The sequence below is a fragment of the Microtus pennsylvanicus genome, chromosome X (assembly GCF_037038515.1).
Source record: "Microtus pennsylvanicus isolate mMicPen1 chromosome X, mMicPen1.hap1, whole genome shotgun sequence".
NCBI lineage: Eukaryota > Metazoa > Chordata > Mammalia > Rodentia > Cricetidae > Microtus > Microtus pennsylvanicus.
In genome coordinates this window covers 138,918,412-138,938,482 of record NC_134601.1, presented here as the reverse complement: position 1 = coordinate 138,938,482, position 20,071 = coordinate 138,918,412, and positions in this window count along the sequence as shown.

Below are 20,071 nucleotides of genomic sequence, written 5' to 3'. Positions count from 1 at the left end.
CAAATAATCACACAGAAATTATATTAATTAAAACACTGGCCCCATGGCTCAGGCATATTTCTAGCTAGCTCTTATATCTTAAATTAATCCATTTCTATTAGTCTATGAATTGTCTCGTGGCCATGGCGTTACCTCATTTTTCTACATGTCTTGTTTCCTTGATGGCTGGCTGGCATCTGCTTGACTCTGCCTACTCTCTCTATGTATATCTCTGTTCGGATTTCCTACCTGGCTCTATTCTGCTGAGTCATTAATTGAAACAACTTTATTCATCAATCAATAAAAGCAACACATATACAGAATGACATCTCACATCACATGCCAGTTTTTTTCCCCTAAAAACAGGAGATTGTATTAAGAGTCAGCATAATAAGGACATTCCCTCTAGTCTTCACAACAATGTAGCTGGAAGGTCAACCTGATATTCAGTCTATACTGTTATTGCTGTTCCTTAGTACCTACCCTATAAAACTTTCTATTCTGCTATTGGCAGGTGAAAGATGAGACCAAATAAGTCAATTTATGATTGTGAGAGAGTGAAACCAATGCTCAAAATTTTGATCTCAGTTTCAAAACTGAGAGGTTGACCAAAAGAAGTAGGGAATTTTTAAGATTTGCCTAATGCCACCTCTGGATGTACTTTAAGTTTGATCTACAAGTTTCTGACATATGAGCTACAACCTAACTTGATATGTAAACAGACTGTAACCTACTCTTATCACAAGTACTTGAGTCTCACCTAATCTTTTATGGATTGTCAAGTAAGATGGATATACACTATAACCAACTGGGCTGTTCCTAACTCACTTGTCTTCTACTGTGTCCTTTTCTGTCCTGTGACTATAAAATACCCTATCCATGTGTTAGAGACCACTCTCTCAGAACCTGCTGTGGTTTTGGAGTTTCTTTTATTCTGGACTCATTCCTTACTCAACAAAGTTTCGGATTATCTGGAGGGCATAGAAAGAAGTTTTCAATTATTTCTAGCATTCTTCCTTTTTATCCCTGAATTTTGATGTACAGAGAACTACATGTTTGATTTATAGAGAGTGATAAATATTGCAATCAGCAAGCATATAAAGAAAAAGTTTCATATTGCAGAAGCTATTTTTTTATTTTTTCTTTTTATTGAAAATATCTTTTTTCTCACATAACACATCCTAATTAGAATTTACCCTCCCTCTACTTCTCTAAGTTTCTCCCTACCTCCCCTCCCATCCAGAACTACCCTCTTTCTGCAGCCTACCCTTAAAAATAGTTTGTTTCTCCAGCGAGACTCTCATAGATAAAACTAAATTTTCATTTGCAAATGATTATCAATTAGATATCTTCACCATGTAGGGCTGAGTGTTCTGAGGTCTCTCACTCTCTGCATGTTGTCTGGCTATAGGTCTTTGTACTTGTTCCCCTCTGCTACAGGAAGTTTTTCTAATGATGACTGAGCAAGCCTAGGATCTATGAACATAATCAGAAAGCCATTAGGAGTAATTTTATTGCTATGTTTCTGTTTGTTTACTTGTTTGTGTTTTGTTTTTGTTTTGTTTAAACAACAGCAGTATTTGGTTTTACCCTACATCCCAGTACTGCCTAGTCTCAGGTATATGGTCACCCAAGAGTGCCAGATATAGGTTACAACTTGTGGAGTGAGCCTGAAGTCAAATCAGAAATTGGTTGGTTATTCCCACAAGCCTTGTGCTACTGTTGCAGTAGCGTGTCTTACAATTCTTGTGCCTAGGTTGGTGTTTACTCTACACTCTCTTTTAATAGCATGTAGAGTCCCCTCCTAAACCAAAGACACTGACACATAGGAGTGAAGGCTCTCTTGTAGGCACCAGCTTGACTCCAGCTTGACTTCTCCATGTTCAGTGTGTTGTGTAGGTGTTATCTTCAGCAATGGGGCCTTGCCATGAGTTTGTGGAGAGCTATGTATAATCTTGAAAACAGCATAAATAGTTTGGAGGTTCCAATGGGGCCCAAACATTTAGCCAACAGCTCAATAGATGAAACATAATCTCAGTACTAGAATCTTCATTTTGTGACAATAGATGCCCAGTTGGTGCTCTGTCTTCCCTATTATTTTGTGATTCATTTAGCCTTCATATTTGTATCTATTTTTACAAAGCTTGTATATTAGGTTTTTATACTACCCCTCAAACGGCCCTTAATTTTAGCTGTCTCTCCTGTGTTCTTTCCCTTTTTCCTCTTCTGTCTCCTCTCCATTTAATCTTTCTATTTCAGCTCCCCTCCATCCATCCATAACTATCTATTCTATTTGTCTTTCCTAGGGAGATCTATCTGCACCCCTACTCCCATCCCTTACTCTATATGTAATCTCTGTGGTTCTATGGATTGTAGTTCGGTTATCATTGATGTAAAAGATAATATCAACATATAATTGAATACATAGTATATTTATCTTTCTGGGTCTAGGTTACCTCATTCAGGATATTTTTTTACTTCCATGTATTTGCCTACATATTTCACAATTTCACTTATTTATTTATTTATTAAAGATTTCTGCCTCCTCCCAGCCACCGCCTCCCATTTCCCTCCCCCTTCCCCAACCAAGTCCCCCCCCCCCCCCCGTCAGCCCAAAGAGCAGTCAGGGTTCGCTGCCCTGCGGAAGGTCCAAGGACCACCCACCTCCATCCAGGTCTAGTAAGGTGAGCATCCAAACTGCCTAGGCTCCCACAAAGCCAGTATGTGCAGTAGGATCAAAAACCCATTGCCACTGTTCTTGAGTTCTCTGTAGTCCTCATTGTCCGCTATGTTCAGTGAGTCCGGTTTTATCCCATGCTTTTTCAGACCCAGGCCAGCTGGCCTTGGTGAGTTCCTGATAGAACATCCCCATTTTCTCAGTGTGTGGGTGCACCCCTCGCGGTCCTGAGTTCCTTGCTAGTGCTCACAATTTCACTCTTTTAACAGCTAAGTAACTGTATCACTTTTTCCTTATACATGCATCTATTGAGGGACATCTATGTTGTTTTCTGGCTATTATTTCTGGTTATTATGAATAGAAGAACACAATTCAATAAGTGTCTCTGTGGTAGGATGAAGCATCCTTTGGGTATATGCCTAAGAGTGATATAGTGGGATCTTGAGGAAGATTGATTCCCATCTCCCTGAAGAACTGCCACACTAATTTTCATAGTATCTGTATAAGTTTGAATTCCCACAAGTAGTTGTTGAGCGTTTCCCTTACCCCCCATTCTTACCAGCATGAACTGACACTTGTGTTACTGATCTTAGCCTTTCTGACTAATGTAAGATGGCATCTCAAAGTAGTTTTGATTTGCCTTTCCCTGGTGACTAAGGATGTTGAACATTTCTTTAAGAGCTTCTCAGTCATTTGAGTTTCCTCTTTTGAGAATTATGTATTTATATCTGTATACCATTTTAAAATTGAGTTATTTGTTTTTCTGATATCTAGGTTTTTTTGAGTTTTTTATATATTTTAATATTATCACTCTATCAGATGTATAGTAGGTAAAAAAAAAAATTCCCCTTTCTGTAGCCTGCTGTTTTGTCCAAATGATGGTGCCCTTGCTTTACAGAAGCTTTTCAATTTCATGGGGTCCCATTTATTAATTATTGATTTTAGTGTCTATGCCTATGCTAATGGTATTCTGTTCAGAAAGTCTTTTCCCCTGTCAATAAACTCAAGCCTACTCCCCACCTCCCTTTTTATCTGGTTCAGTGTATCTGGCTTTGTGTTGAGGTGTTTGATTCATTTGGAGTTGAGTTTTGTTCGGCATAATAGCTATTTGCATTCCTCTATATATAGACATCCAGTTTGACCAGTACCATTTGGTAAAAATTTTGTCTTTTCTTCAGTGTGTATTTCTTGGGTTTTTATCAAACCTCAGATATCCATAGGTATGTAGATTTATGTCTGAGACTTCAATTTGAGTCCATTGACCAACAAACATATCTGCTTTGTGCCACTATTATGCTGTTTTTATTACTATAGTTCTATAGTATTATTTGAGTTTGGAAATTGTGATACCTCCAGAAGTTCTCTTATTGTTTATTAATGTTTCAGCTATCCTGGGGTTTTGTGTTTCCATATGAAGCTGAAACTTGTCCTTTCAAGATTTGTGAAAATTTTTGTCGGAATTTTGATGGAGATTGCACTGGATGTGTAGATTGCTTTTTGTAGTATGGTTATTTATACTATGTTAATCCTATTGATCCATGAGCATGGGAGATGTTTCCATCTTCTGATATCTTCTTCAATTTCTTTCTTCAGTGTCTTAAAGTTTTTATTGTACTTTAACTTGCTTGGTTATATTTACCCCATGCTATTTTTTATTCTTTGAGGCTATTGTGAAAGGTTTTCTTTTCCTGAATATCTTTCTCACTCCATTTGTTGTTTGTATGTAGGGTGTCTACTTATTTTTGAGTTAGTTTTGTACCCAGCTACTTTACTGAAAGTGTTTTTCAGCTAAGGAGTTTTTGGCGCAATTTTTTCAGTCACTAATGTATACTATCATATTATCTGCAAGTAAAGATACTTTGACTTCTTCCATTCCAAAATGTATCCCTTAATCTTCATCAGTTGCCTTGCTGCTCAGTTAAGACCAAACATTATATTGAATAAGTATGGAAAGAGTCAACAGCCTTGTCTAGTTCCTGATGTTAGTAGAATTGTTTTGAGTTTTTCTCCATTTAATTTATTGTCGGCTATGGGCTTGCTATAAACAGCCTTTATCATGATTAGCTATGTTCCCTGTATCCCTAATCTCTCCATGGCTTTTATCATGAAGGGGATTTTGTCAAAGTCCTTTTCTGCATCTAATTAGTTGATCATGGTTTTTTTCTTCAGTTTGGTGGATTACATTTATCTATTTATGCATATCCCTGCATCTCTGGAATAAAGCCTGCTTGAACACGGTGAATCATCTTTTTTATGTGTTCTTAAATTCATTTGAGAGTATTTTATTGAGAAATTTGACATCTACATTCATGAGAGAGATTGATGTGTAATTCTCTTTCTTTGTTGGATAGTTATGTGGTTTGGGTATCAGGGTAACTGGCCTCATAAAACAAATTGGCAATAATTCCTTTTGTTTCTATTTTGTGGAATAATTTCAGTAGTATTGGCATTAACTCTTCTTTGGATATCTGGTACAATTCTTTGTTAAAACCATCTGGAACTGAGCTTTTATTTTTCCGTTGAAATATTTCACTAGGGGTGTTTAAATTGCTTATCTGATTTTGCTTTAACTTTGTTAGGTAGTATATATGGAGAGAATTATTCATTTCTTTTAGATTTCCAATTTGGTGGAGTACAGGAGAAGTATATCTCAGGATTTCCTCAGTCTCTGTCGTTATGACACCCTCTGCATCTCTAATTTCTCCTTTGGATTTTCTTTCTCTACCTTTTATTTAATTTTGATGAGCGTTTATTTATCATATTGATTTTCTCAATAGACCAATGCTTTGCTTCATTGATTCTTTGTGTAGTTCATATTTTATTGACTTCAGCACTGAGTTTAACTATTCTTGCCATGTACTCATTTTGGGTGTGATTATTTCTTTTGTTCAAGAGCTTTCAAATTTGCTGTTAAGTTACTGGTATGAGATCTCTCCATTTTTTTAAATGTAGGCACTTAACACTGTGATCTTTTCTCTTAGAACTGCCTTCAATGTGTCCCATAAGTTTGGTAATGTGTATTAATTTCTATTCAATTACAGAAAGTCTTTAATTTCTTTCTTGATTTCTGTCTTGACCCATTTTTCATTCAGTAGTGAGTTTAGTTTTTCAGTTTTCATGAGTTTTCAAACTTTATTGCAATTTTCTTGTGTTTGTTGAAACTGAATTTTTGTCCAAGTATGTGGTCAATTTTGGTGTTGAGAAGAAGGTATATTATTTTATATTTAGGTGAAATTCTCTGTAAATATCTGTTAGGTTATTTAGTTTATAATATCGGTTATCTCCAACATTTCTCTGTATAGTTTTTGCCTGAATGGCTGGTGAGAGTATGGTAAGGAAGTATTGCACTATCGGTGTGCATGGGTCACATTGTGATTAAAACTGTAATAGTGTTTATTTTGTGAACTTAGGTGCCCTTGTGTTTGGAACAGAAACATTGGAACTGCAATATCCTCTTGTAGTGTCCTTTTACATCTCTTCTGATTAATTTTGGTTTGAAGTCTATTTTGTTAGAGCTTAGAATGCCTACACCAGCTTGTTTCTTAGGTCCATTGTCTTGAAGTCTCATTTTCCAATTCTTTCCTAAGAGGTAATGTCTAGCCTTGCTGTTAAAGTCTGTTTCTTGGATGCACACAAGAACATATACTGTTTTCACATCCATTCTGTCAGTTTGTGTCTTTTTATTGGGGAATTGAGATCATTTATGGTGAGAAATATCAATGAACAGTGTATATTAATTCCTGTTATTTTGTTGTGGTGGTGGTAGAGTGTGTGTGTGTGTGTCCTCTTTTGATTTGTTGATCTTGGATTATTTATTCTTTGTGTTTTCTTAGGATTTGTTAACCTCTTTAGGTTGGAGTTTTCCGTTTGGCACTTTATGTAGGACTGAATTTGTGCATAGATGTTGTTTAAATTTGGTTTTCTTATGGAGTGTCCTCCTTTCTTCGTATGTGGTGATTGAAAGTTTTGCTGGCTATAGTAGTCTGGGCTGACATCTGTGATCTCTGCAGCACATCTATCCAGGCCCTTCTTGTTTTAGAATCTCTATTGAGCAATCAGGCACAATTCTAATAGGTCTGCCTTTGTATGTTACTTGGCTTTTCTCCTTTGCAGCTCTTAATAGTCTTTATTTGTTTTGCACATTTAGTGTTTTGATTTATTATGTAGTGAGGGGGAATTCTTTCCTGGTCCAATGTGTTTGGTGTTCTGTATGCTTCTTTTACCTCTGTAGCTATGTCCTTATTTCAGTTAGATAAATATTCTCCTATGATTTTGTTAAAAATATTTCCTAGGCCTTTTACCTGGGTTTCTTCTCCTCCATTTTTCATATTCTTACATTTGTTCTTCTCACGGTGTCTCAGATTTCCCAGCTGTTTTGTGCCAGAATCATTTGTATTTGACATTTTCTTTGATCAGGGTATCCATTTCTTCTATCCTGTCTTCACTACCTGGACATTTCTCTTTATTCTCTTGCATTCTGTTAGTAAGGCTTGCTCTGACATTCATGTTCAAGTTCCTAAATTTTTCATTTCCAGATTCCCTTAGGATTTCTTTATTGATTCTATTTCCAGTCTCAGGTCTTGAACAATTTTATACAGTTCCTTCCACTGTTAGTTTGTGTTTTCGTAGATTCTTTAAGGAATAAATTCATTTCCTCTTTAAGGTCCCCTATCATTCATATTAATATTCATAAGGTTTTTGTCTTGAGCTTTAACTATGCTGTCATTCTCGAGGCCTGCTGTCATAGACTTGCTAAGCTCTGACTGAGACATATTGTTCTGACTGTTATTGCTTGTGTTTTTTATCCTGGCATCTAGTCATTTGAATTTGGGAAGATTGTAATTGTAGGTGCTGATATCTGGTCTTGGCTGGATACTTCTCTTACCCTCTCTGGTTCTTATGAGATTGTGTCTATGTGTTGTCTTATAGGGAATTCTTCTGTGATCCTGCTAGCTATGGGTACATGGCATTATGGGTAATAATTGGAAATAACCAGAAATGCCAAATATAATTTTAAATATTTTAAGTTATATGAGAAAGATAAACATATCAATTAACCCAGAGAAACAAAGTAGCATATATAATTGAATTTGCATAAAAGAAAATGTCCGTGGAATTGTTTTATGATACTTGACAGAGTATACATAGGACATGGCTGTGTTTTTCTTCCTTCATTACTGCCTTCAACTCTGGTACATCAAACTCATTTTCCTGTCTCCTGAAAAAACAGACAAAGATAAATATTATGACCTTTAGGCCCACGTTAAGAACAAACTCTGAGTATTTTCCATCTATACATCTGACAGAATATTAATATGCAAAATATATAAAGAATTGCTTTTTAAAATGAGCCCATTCAGAAAATAGGCATGTCCTAAATAAAGTTCTCAAAAGAAGACAAAATGGCTAAGAAATATCTCAAAAATATTCAGTGTTCCTAGCAATTAGGGAACTGCAGATAAAAATAACTTTGAGATTGCATGCTACTCCAGTCAGAATGGTAAAGATCAACAAAACATCTGAGAGCAAATGCTGAACAAGATGTAGGGGGAATGGGACCTTCATTCACTGTTGGTTGGATTTCAAACTGGTCCAGTTATGTTGGAAATTATTGTGTAAAATCCTCAAAAAGCTAAAAATAAATCTACTATATGTAGCATCTATACCACTCCTTGTCATATTCACATAAGACTCAACATCCTACCGCATGAACACTTGCTCATATACTATGGAATACTATTCTGTTGTAAAGAAAAATAAAATCATGAAATTTGAAGGTAAATGGGGGGAACTAGAAAAAATCATGTTGAATGAGGTAATCCAAACCCAGAAAGACAAATAACACATATTCTGTCTCATCTGAGGCTCCTAGCTCCAAATCATCAGGCATGGGTACATAACCTAGAGTAACTCTAAAAACCAGGAAAGGAAAAGGGACCATGGTGTAGGAGTAGAGAAGATAGTAGCAGGACACATATAATTTGAAGAGGAAAATGGGGGAAATGGCGGAAGGATGCTTTAATTAAAGAGGGATGTGGTGGTGTGAAAGAAAATAGCCTCCAAAGGGAGTAACACTATTAAGAGGTGTGACCTTGTTGGAGTAGATACGGTCCTGTTGAAGGAAGTGCATCATTGTGGAGGTGGTCTTTCAGGTCTCATATATGCTCAAGTCACACCCAGTAAGACAGATCACTTTCTATTACCTGAAAGATGTAGGGCACTCAGCACCTTCTCCAGGACCATGTCTGTATGCATGCCATTATGTCTTACCATGACCATGATGACAATGGACTAAAGGTCTGAACTGTAAGCCACTCTAATTAAACATTTTCCTTTATAAGAGTTTCCATTGTTATGATGTCTCTTCATGGCAATAGAAACCCTAATTAAGATAAGAGGTTATGGGGATAAATGGAAGAGGGACGGAAGAAGATAAAATAACAATGAAAATTCTGAAAAGTAGTAAGGAAGCATAGTATTATCTACCTATATAAAAATCACATATAACACATATAAGTCTATACATGCTGTCTATATATGCATTTTAGCTTGATGGAGGTTGGTCTTGTATCTTATCTGTTGATTTCATTGGTTAATTAATAAAGAAACTGCTTGGCCCTCTGATAGGGTAGAATTTAGATAGGCGGAGTAAACAGAACAGAATGCTGGGAGAAAGAAACTGAGTCAGTGAGTCGCCATGATTCTTCCACTCCAGACAGACGCAGGTTAAGATCTTTCCTGGTAAGCCAGCTCGTGGTGCTACACAGAATATTAGAAATGGGTTAGATCAATATGTAAGAGCTAGCTAATAAGAGGTTATAACTAATGGGCCAGGCATTGTTTAAAAGAATACAGTTTCTGTGTAATTATTTCGGGTAAATCTAGCCAGGTGGCAGGAAGCAGCCCCACCGCTCCTCTAGCAAAAGCTAGCCATGTAGGAGCTGGGGTGGCAGGGAAGCGGCCCGCAGCTCCTTCAACATTAGCTAATGTTTATGATTGTCCAAGACACTACCAAAGCATTATAGGCTATTTCTTTTGCCCTTGGTTGCCTCCTAGATCCTGTAAGTAAACCTTCATTGCTAAAGACACAATGAACTTCAGACACAGGAACCAGAAAATCCAAACCGAAGCTGACCTGACAACCTCCACCCTGAGAAGTATCATTCATATTATCAGTTATCTAAAGGTGCCACACAAGCTTACAAAGGAGAGAGGCAACTAACAGTCCTACTCAGTCACGACACATATTAATGGCATGGGTGCAGTAATGGCATGCATACCTTGGTGGTAGCCAAAAGCTCTCTAATTGGACTTAAAGGACACTGTCACTAAGACAAAAAGGCAATCCACTTACTGGGAGAAGATTTTTCACCAACCCCGCAACTGACAAATGTCTGATCTCCAAAATATATAAAGAACTCAAGAAACTAGACCGTAAAAGGCTAATCAATCCAATTATAAAATGGGGCACTGAGCTGAACAGAGAATTCTCAACAGAAGAACTTCAAATGGCCAAAAGACACTTAAGGTCATGCTCAACTTCCCTAGCGATCAGGGAGATGCAAATCAAGACAACTTTAAGATACCATCTTACACCTGTCAGAATGGCTAAAATAAAAAACACCAATGATAGCCTTTGCTGGAGAGGTTGTGGAGAAAGGGGGACACTCACCCATTGCTGGTGGGAATGCAAACTTGTGCAACCTCTCTGGAAAGCAGTGTTTCGGTTTCTCAGGAAATTCGGAATCAACCTACCCCTGGATCCAGCAATACCACTCTTGGGAATATACCCAAGAGAGGCCCTATCATACAACAAAAGTATATGCTCAACTATGTTCATGGCAGCATTGTTTGTAATAGCCAGAACCTGGAAACAACCTAGATGCCCTTCAACGGAAGAATGGATGAAGAAAGTATGGAATATATACATATTAGAGTACTACTCAGCAGTAAAAAACAAGGACTTCTTGAATTTTGCATACAAATGGATGGAAATAGAAAACACTATCCTGAGTGAGGTAAGCCAGACCCAAAAAGAGGAACATGGGATGTACTCACTCATATTTGGTTTCTAGCCATAAATAAAGGACATTGAGCTTATAATGCATGTTCCTAGAGAAGCTAAATAAGAAGGTGAACCCAAAGACAAACACATAGGCATCCTCATGAATATTAACCTTCATCAGGCGATGAAAGGAGACAGAGACAGAAGAACACGGGACAGAAATCTCAAGGTCCAAATCAGGAGCAGAAGGAGACGGAGCACAACCAAGGAACTCAGGACCGCGAGGGGTGCACCCACACACTGAGACAATGGGGATGTTCTATCGGGAACTCACCAAGGCCAGCTGGCCTGGGTCTGAAAAAGCATGGGATAAATCTGGACTAGCTGAACATAGAGGACAATGAGGAATACTGAGAACTCAAGAACAATCGCAGTGGGTTTTTGATCCTACTGCACGTACTGGCTTTGGGGGAGCCTAGGCAGTTTGGATGCTCACCTTAGGAGACCTGGATAGAGGTGGGCGGTCCTTGGGCTTCCCACAGGGCAGGGAACCCTGATTGCTCTTCGAGCAGATGAGGGAGGGGGACTTGATCGAGGGAGGGGGAGGGAAATGGGAGGCGGTTGCGGGGAGGAGGCAGAAATCCTTAATAAATAAATTAATTTAAAAAAAATAAACTGGTTGGCTCATTATCTCAGGCTCTTCTTATTCAGTAATTTTTATAACATATATTAGCCCATAATTCTTTAAAAAAAAAGACACTTTTAAACCATAAATAGCGATTTACCTTCAGTCTCTGAAGAGCAACCAAGGACAACAGAAATAACATATAATGTCTTGGGAGACTGTTGGACAAGAATGACCATTACTCAAAAGACACCTTCTCATGCCTGGTTTTGATTTTGTTGTTTTATTTTGTTTGCTTATTTGTGATAGATAGCCCAAAGCTCTTAGAGAGATAGTCTTTAAATGCAACAACATTTGAAAAAATAGAGGCCATGTTTTACTAGAGAGAACAAGGTGTAAGTAAGGTGTGCTTGTAAGAAAGCCTGGATGGGGAAAGGGAAAAGGGGAAATAATGTAATTATATCTTCAAAAAATAAAAATATATTGAAAAATAAAAGTAATTTAAAAAACTTCTAAGGGTCTGAAGAGATGGCTCAGTGGTTAAGAGTACTGGCTGCTCTTCCAGAGGTCCTGGGTTTAATTCCCAGCACCTACATGGCAGCTAAGAACCCTCTATAGCTCCAGTTCTAGGGTTTCTGGTGACCTCTTCTGACCTTCATGGGCAGCTGGCATGCATGCGGTGTACCACATACATACAGACAAAATACTCACACACAGAAAGTAAAACTAATAAAATAAAATAAGAGTGAACTGAAAGAGATTTTTTTAATCTGAAGGGTAGGGTACCAATCACTGCACCAGATCATAGGTATTGCTGCTTATTTGCTGACTCGACTTGTTGTGGGTGGCACCCAAGACTCACAAAACCTGTCCCAACTGGATCCCCTTCTTGGGTTTCTATGCTTCCTGAGGCAGGCATGTGCACAGCTCTTTAGCAGACAGTGCAGACTCTTCTCACAAATCACCCCCGACAGACCTTAAAGTTAAAGGAACTGAGAGCTTCCGTTTGATCTTGCACATTCCAACTGGTTCTTGTTTTATTTTACTTCCTATCCTGCTTCTGTTTCTAACTAATCTATAGACAATGGTTCAAACAGCCCCACTTGGCTTCTCAGCCAACTTCCACAACTTATAAAGTATAACTTCCATGGCAAATACCTCAGTTTCTCGTAGTTACTTTGCTTCTCTTGTGAAATCAAGTTGACATATTCCTTTAAGTATACATATTTATGCTTCACTCTGTAAGACAGCCTGTATACAGGAATGAGCCCACAACTAATATCAGTAATGGTATTGTAAAATGCTTTTCCCATGGCATATAGCCATATGCTGGCTTTTCTATGGGTTATAGACATATGGGAAGGTGTTGCTTGTATCTCTAGATAATCTATAGGAACATCTAGGTAGTAAGCTATCCCCTGACTAAAGATACACACTCTGGATGGTCAATTTTGATCTCCTCAACTTTTGTAACCAGAAGAAATTTTGAAACCTTTTAGTAGCAAGACTCTTGTAAAGATACCCTACTGAGCAGGATCTCTGAAAGGTAACTGTAGCTACTGCCCTGACCGACTCGTGAGCCCCAGGGATGACACAACTGTTCACTAAACAGTGGGAATACATGACTGGCCTGGTCTATGTCCATGGCACTATTCTTGAGACAACTTTTCATTCTAATGTTTCCAGGTGAAAGGCTCTTTGATACTAAAAACTCCAAAACTCAAAGGAGACGTATCAGTATTCCACAAGAATCAAAACATGGGGCTTCTCTTCTACCCCAAGAAGATCCAGAGGGTCTTTAGAAAGCCAAGGATTACTCCTTTCATAAACTCCCTTCTTGAATATACAGTTTTATCTTAAATATGTTTCTGGGGGTGATAAATCCCTGAAAGTTTTTGTTCAAATTTCATGAGTTCTGCATATGTTCTTTGGACTCACAATTTATTAGTTCATGACTTGTGTCACTTGGCATTGAATCTTTCAGTTCTATTCATCCTCTTATACTAGCCGTCTTAACCTCAATGTTAATCAAGGCTGTCCTTTAAAATAATACAAATAGTTTACCTATGGCATGACTTGAGAAATCCCAAGGACTGACTATTTCAAACATTTTCCTCTTTTTTGTTTCTTTCATGATGCCATAGACCTAAACATCCAAACACATTTTATTTGGGGGATGTAGAGATGTTCAGTGGAGAAAGTTAGAATGTTTAGCATCCGTAAATGTATAGGATAAGTGTGCCAGTCTGCTTATAATTCCAGTTCTCAGAAGGCAGAGACAGGAGATCTTTGGAACAGGCTGGTTAGCTAAACTAACCATGTCAACAAGCTCTGGATTCAACTAAGAGGTCCTGTCTTAATGAATGAGGAAGAGAGGGATTGAGGAATTTTCCTGACATCAACCTTGGGCCACCAAATGTGTGTACACACACATACATACACATATGAACATACATACACACCACAGACATGTAATAAATAAATAATTTTCATTTGCTTCACAGATTAGACCCTCAAAGGTCCTCAGGGAAGACACTTTATGCTATTACTAACTAGCACTCTGTCATAGATAAGTTAGTCAAATTGCTTTCCAGGGAGACAACTAGTTAAATGTTAAGTAAGAATAAAATTCAGCACAGATTTCCTCTTCAGTTCAGGCTTCTCTAACCGAATGCCATAGACAAGGTGGCTTATAAGTGGTAGAAATGATGGAATCACTTTAATGCAGGCACACTATATGATGTCTTACTGACCTGAAAGTCAGCCTGTCATTTTTAAGGGGAATTTTCGCTCTGCAACTTGAAACTATAATATCATTAGGTAAAGCAGTAGTTCTCAACTTTCCTAATGCTGAGACCCTTTAGTACAGTTCCTCATGTCGTGCTGACCCCCAATCATAAAATTATTTTCATTGCTACTTCATAACTGTGATTTTGCTACTGCTGTGAATCATAGTGTAAATATCTGCATTTTCCAATTGCCGTAGTCAACTCCTGTGAAAGGGTCATTCAACCCCCAAAGGATTTGAAAGCGACAGGTTGAGAAGCACTGGTAAAGAGTCAGAGGAAAGAGATACAATCAATCTCTTTCTTTTATGTGAAACAAATGTAAGTTTGGTATCAGGACAGTTTTGAAGTCCAAGCACCAAGAACACAGAAACAAAAGGAAACATTTCAGTGAGTATAGAAATATAGAAAACTAGCTACTTTTCCTGCGTGGTCCCACAGGACAGCATGGCTAGATACAAACACAGGGACTCCAAAGAACCAACGAACAGTGTTCATAAATCCTTCAGAGCCTGCCCACAATGAGTCACCAGAAATAATGTTGTTGTTGTTGTTGTTGTTGTTGATGATGATGATGATGATGATGATGATGATGATGATGATAGTCCCAGAACCAGGTTACTGCTTTGGTTTTATATTTAATTTTATTTTAAATTATAATGTTTTGAAATAAGGTCTCATATACTCTAAACTGACCTTGAACTCACTGTGTAGCCAAGGATATCCTTGAACTTCTGATCTCCTTTTGTCTGTCTCCCAAAAGCTAGATTATAGGCGTGTACTTCATCTCCAAGTTTATGCTTTGAAATGCTAGGATCAAACCTAGGGCTTCATGCGTACTAGACAAGCACTCTGCTGGCTGAATTATATCCCCAGCCACAGCTTTGATGTTTTAAAAGTTTATCCAAACAAGACATTTCTTTATTTCAAAATTATACCCTTTAATTCTTTTTTTCTTGAAATGGCATTAGTTAATACAACAGGTACAATACACAACTATTAGTTAAAGGGAAACTTCAAAACTACTGGCAAGGGTTAAAGAAAGCTCTCCTGCCTACCCTGAGTCCTGGGGGCCATTTGTAGTATTGAGAATGTTAACCATGAAACCGTCCATATCTCTGTGCCACCAGCCTGGCCCACAGCCTGCAGCCTACAGGCACAAATATTTTTAATTGTTTTTGCTTTTCTTTGATGTCATTAGAGATGGTACACTATTCCTCAGAAAATACATATAAAAGAGAAAGAAGTTCTCTGAAACACACTACACAAGCCCTGTCTTTTGTATATGAGATGAACTAAGTCAAAAAAAACCAGCCACTGTCGACAGAATCAGTAGGTTTTGATTCAGCACAAAGGAAAAGATGTACTTCTATCTCATCCTCTACCAACAGCTTTCTGTGACAATGTCTCATCTCTGGGGCTCTGTTTTCTCGGCCCAAAATACAGAGATTAGCCTGGGTGATCTTTCCAGTTGTAATAATCTGATTCTAAAAATAAAGGTGAATGCATACGACTTACAATATTAATGGCAGTAGAGTGTGTTTGTATTTATGAAATTCAGCCCTGTCAACATGATGGAATGATATTTCTTTTAAATGTCCCTACCAATCTTATGAGGGATACATTGTAAACTCCATTATTCTGGTTACTATTTTAGCTTACAGCAACACTTCAATATTAACAAAAGGTATTATTAATATTACAAATACATAAATGACAATAACAAGGAATTAATAATATTTTGTGAAAAATAAAATTATCTCTCATAGCTTCTAAGGCTTGGGAGTTTAACAATTCCCTTTGGCTATCTGCTCTGGGGTCTTTCCTGCAGCTGCAGTCAGACAGTGGCTTAAGCTAAAAGTGCCCAAGGTTGGGGCAGCTGCTCACTGTTTGAGCCTCTTTCTCTATTCCTGCACAGCTAATTCTAAGCATCCATGGTAGTTACACTCTATAAAGTCACTAAAAAAAAAACACTGAAAGAGTAAATATTGAACCATTTCTCCTGAGGAGAGGTGCTGATCTCAAGTCACAATCTTTTTTGTCAACCAATCAATACACAAGCTTGTTTTATGCGTGTCTCTGTTGAAAGACACTTTATTTGCTATATATCGATGCCATATTAACACAGAACTTACAGTCAATAGCACTCTATCCCACAAGAGAACCAAGTTTATCTGAAGCAATTGTGTTCAATCGTGGGCATAGCACAAGCTTCCAGAGCTCAAGAACGCCAGCACTATGCTTGGGGTCTATTTCAAATAGCAAAATCATCTGTTTCTAAAGAAAATTGGGGGCCACTGCCTTCATTACCACTGTCACAAGTGACAATCCATGCATAATTTCTCCAATGTCCCATCATGAAAGAGGGCATCCTATCCCCAGTGTATACATAAAGGCATAAAAGTTTCAACAAAACACTCTACTGACCATCCTCCTAATGAGAATTTTCCCTGTAGCTCAGATTCATTAATGATCTTTTAGATGACAAATACTTATTTTTATTTTCTTGCCAGTTATTCTAGTTTTTCTTTTTAATTTTTTATTATTTTTGTGTATGCATGTTTTGCTTACAGGCATGTCTCTGAACCATTTGTTTGCCTGGTGCCCACAGAAGTTAGAAGAGGGTGTCGGAGTCTCTAGAACTGGAGTTACAAACAGTTGTGAGCCACAATGTGAGCGCCGGGAATTGAACCCAGGTCTCCTAGAAGAGCAGTCCTCTTAACCACTGAACCATCTCTCCAGCCCTGATTATTCTGGTTTTCAATTTCTATACAACAATTCACCAGACTTAGAGGTTTTGAAAAAACAACCATTTCCCTTTTGAGGGGTGAGAACAAGACATGCTTGTCTGAGTAGTTCTCGCCTGAGGTCTCCACAGTCAGCTATCAAAACTGGGACTGCAGTCATCAAAAAGAATTGACTGGGCTCAACATCCAAGGTGGTGCACACTCAGGCTAGAACAAAAGTCAGCGACTGGCTAGGAGCTCAGCAGGGGCTATTGGCTGGTACACCTACATGAGTCATCTACAGGATGACAATCTTAGGATACTCAGACTTCTAGTATGGAAACTAGCTTCTTCCACAATATCCCAAGAAATCCACACAATGCCTTATACCATTGGAAGTCACTTCCACCAAACTTCTGAATGTCAAGTACAACACAGTTGGGACTGCCTGTGGCTCTCAAGGCAACTGCTATCTCAGAACTCCTGGCAACCAGGGCCTCCCGGGATGTCCTAGGAGACACCTCAGGCTGCTACACAGCATCTAAGCTGCTGTTGTTCTCAAGAGGACTAATCACCAGAAACTGGAAAGAAGCCATAATATGAGCAAAACTGATCAAGTCCACCATTTCTCATCAGCCATTAAACCCTGAACTAAAACGTGTAGTTGCGTTTCCACTGTGGTTTCCAGGGATTTCCACAGAAAAGGAATACTAAGTTTCCTGATTAACAGCTTCTAGTTTTCTTCATGCCACTAGAGTCCAGCCACAGTTTCAACACATACCTAACAAGCTTGGTAGGAAGTCACCTGAGAAAAATTCACTATATTCAGCACATCCAGAACTTCCATTGAAGTCATGGCCTGCTGTGGAATAGTCCCTTTGTACACTGTGTGAAAATATTTAGCTATGATTGGTTTAATAAACAAGCTAACTGGCCAATAGCTGAACACGATAAAGTTAGGTGAGAAAGCCAAACTGAGAATGATGGGATGGGGAGGGGCAGAGTCAGAGGAGCCCCTAGTGAGGTGGAGGACAAGTCAGACACACAAAATGGGATAGAGGTAAAGGCCATGAGCCTTGGGGCAGCACATAGATTAATAGAAGTGGGTTAAGTTGTAATAACTAGTTAGTGGCTATTGACCGACCATTTATAATTAATATAAGCCTCAGTGTGTTTATTTGAGAGTGGTGGCAGAACAAGAAAACTCCATCTGTAATGACCCTCCCTCACAGATGAGTGTGTAAGTCTCCTGTCAGAAACAACAGCTTCTCAGAACCTTTGGAGAAAGTCTGAGCATGACCTCACTTCCACAGCCATCACCTCCTTCTGACAATAGTTATGAGCAAGGCGCTTTGAACAGAAAAAAAGGAGTGAACGTGGACCTCCACAGTTCTTCAGCCAATGAAGACAAACAGTAAAAGCCAATGTAACATCAAGCACCAGCCAGGCAGATCCATCTTCCTGTCTCGATTTTGATGGCCTTATATGAGTTCACTGTAACTCTCTGAGCCACAATTTCCTTATCTACAAAATAAGATATCAGCAGTCATCACAGGGCCTTGGGCCATGGGCCATTAGGCAAAGTGTTTGCTGTGGAAACATGAGAACCTGAGTTTGAATCCTCAGAACCTACAGAAAAGCCATGTGTGGTGGCACTAGCATATAAGCCAGTGCTGTGGTGGAATGAAAACGGGCAGATTCCAGAAGCCTCCTAGCCTGGCAGTTCATCCAAGATAGTTAACTTCACTTTCAGTGAGACATCCTTTCTTAGGGAGGACAGCAGCTGGGCAACTCACCAACATGAGCTTGTGTCCTGTGTGCATGTGGGCAAGCCCACCCATACATACATGCACATATACCACACACACAAAGGAAAGTAGCAATGGCTTAGTAGGTGACACTGCCACATGAACATGAGGACCTGAGTTCAGATCCCAGCATTCCAGGGCAAGATGGGCAATGCCAGTCTGGTGTATGCAGTGGTAAGCAACAAAAGACCCTGCCTTGCACAAGTTAGAAGCTGAGAGTTGACCCCTGAGGTAGTCCTATGACATGCATGCTATTATTTACATACAATACACACACACAGAGAGAGAGAGAGAGAGAGAGAGAGAGAGAGAGAGAGAGAGAGAGAGAGAGAGAGAGGTGAAAGTCTCCTCCAAATGACATTTGCTATTAAAGGGACTTGTTTGTTTGTTTGTTCTTCAAGAAAGCTCTGGTTATCCTGGAACTTGCTTTGTAGAACAGGCTGGCCTCAAACTCACAGAGATCCGCCTGCCTGTATCTCCCAAGTGCTGGGATTGAAGACATGCACCACCATGCCCGATTTAAAGGAAAATTTTGAAAGTGGAATAAAAGCAGTGGTGCACTGAGTGGGCAATAAAAGCCATTCTTCCCTGGTATCTGCACTCAACCCAATCCCCCACACACACATACACACACATATACACACACAGGCAGAGTGCAAGAGGACTACAGAATACTCCAGTGTATCTCGGAAGGAAAGCGACCAGAGGGGAAGAGAAGCCATTCTGAAAAGGGAGCCTTGAGTCCCACAGGGCACCTGCACTTCACCCAAAGCCTTCATAGGGCCCCAGTAAGTCTGCCGGCATGCTCTGCATTTTCTCATTCTTGGTTCCTGCTCCCTAAATTGTCACCACCAGTATCTCAGCCTTGACTGTCTCTCTCCCCTCCTTATATTCCTCTCTGTTCTTCTTGCCCTGTGGTGAATGCCAAGGAGTATGACCTCACTGACACTAATAGGACTTAAAAGCATAGTCAGGTACCTTTGATTTTTAAAGTATTAAAAATCAACATAATTGAATATTTTTCTTCTGATTGTAGAGATAAACAGAATCATGCTTAGAGTGAAGCTTTCCAAAGGCCACATAACCATTAGGCACAGATACTGGACTTCTGAATTTAATGTGGTGGTTTCTCCATCACACCAAGAAGTGGTGAATGGGTTCAGGAGACTACTGTAGGCTCTTCAGTCACCTTCACTGTGGAGAGGCTTTATGATACTAAAGGGAATGAAAAGGGATCTTATGAAGATCAAGAATTCTTACAATGAAGTTGTCTTCCTAGGCTTCACCCTAACCATCATTTTCCTTCATATAATTCCTCATGGCTAGATCAGAAACTAAATTCATCCCTGGTGTACACACCCAGGTTCAATGTTTGAACTAATTTAAGTAGCCTAAATCATTGCGATGATTTCAACATTTATCCTCCACAATTCATGTATTGGAAATTTAATCCCCAAAGTCACAT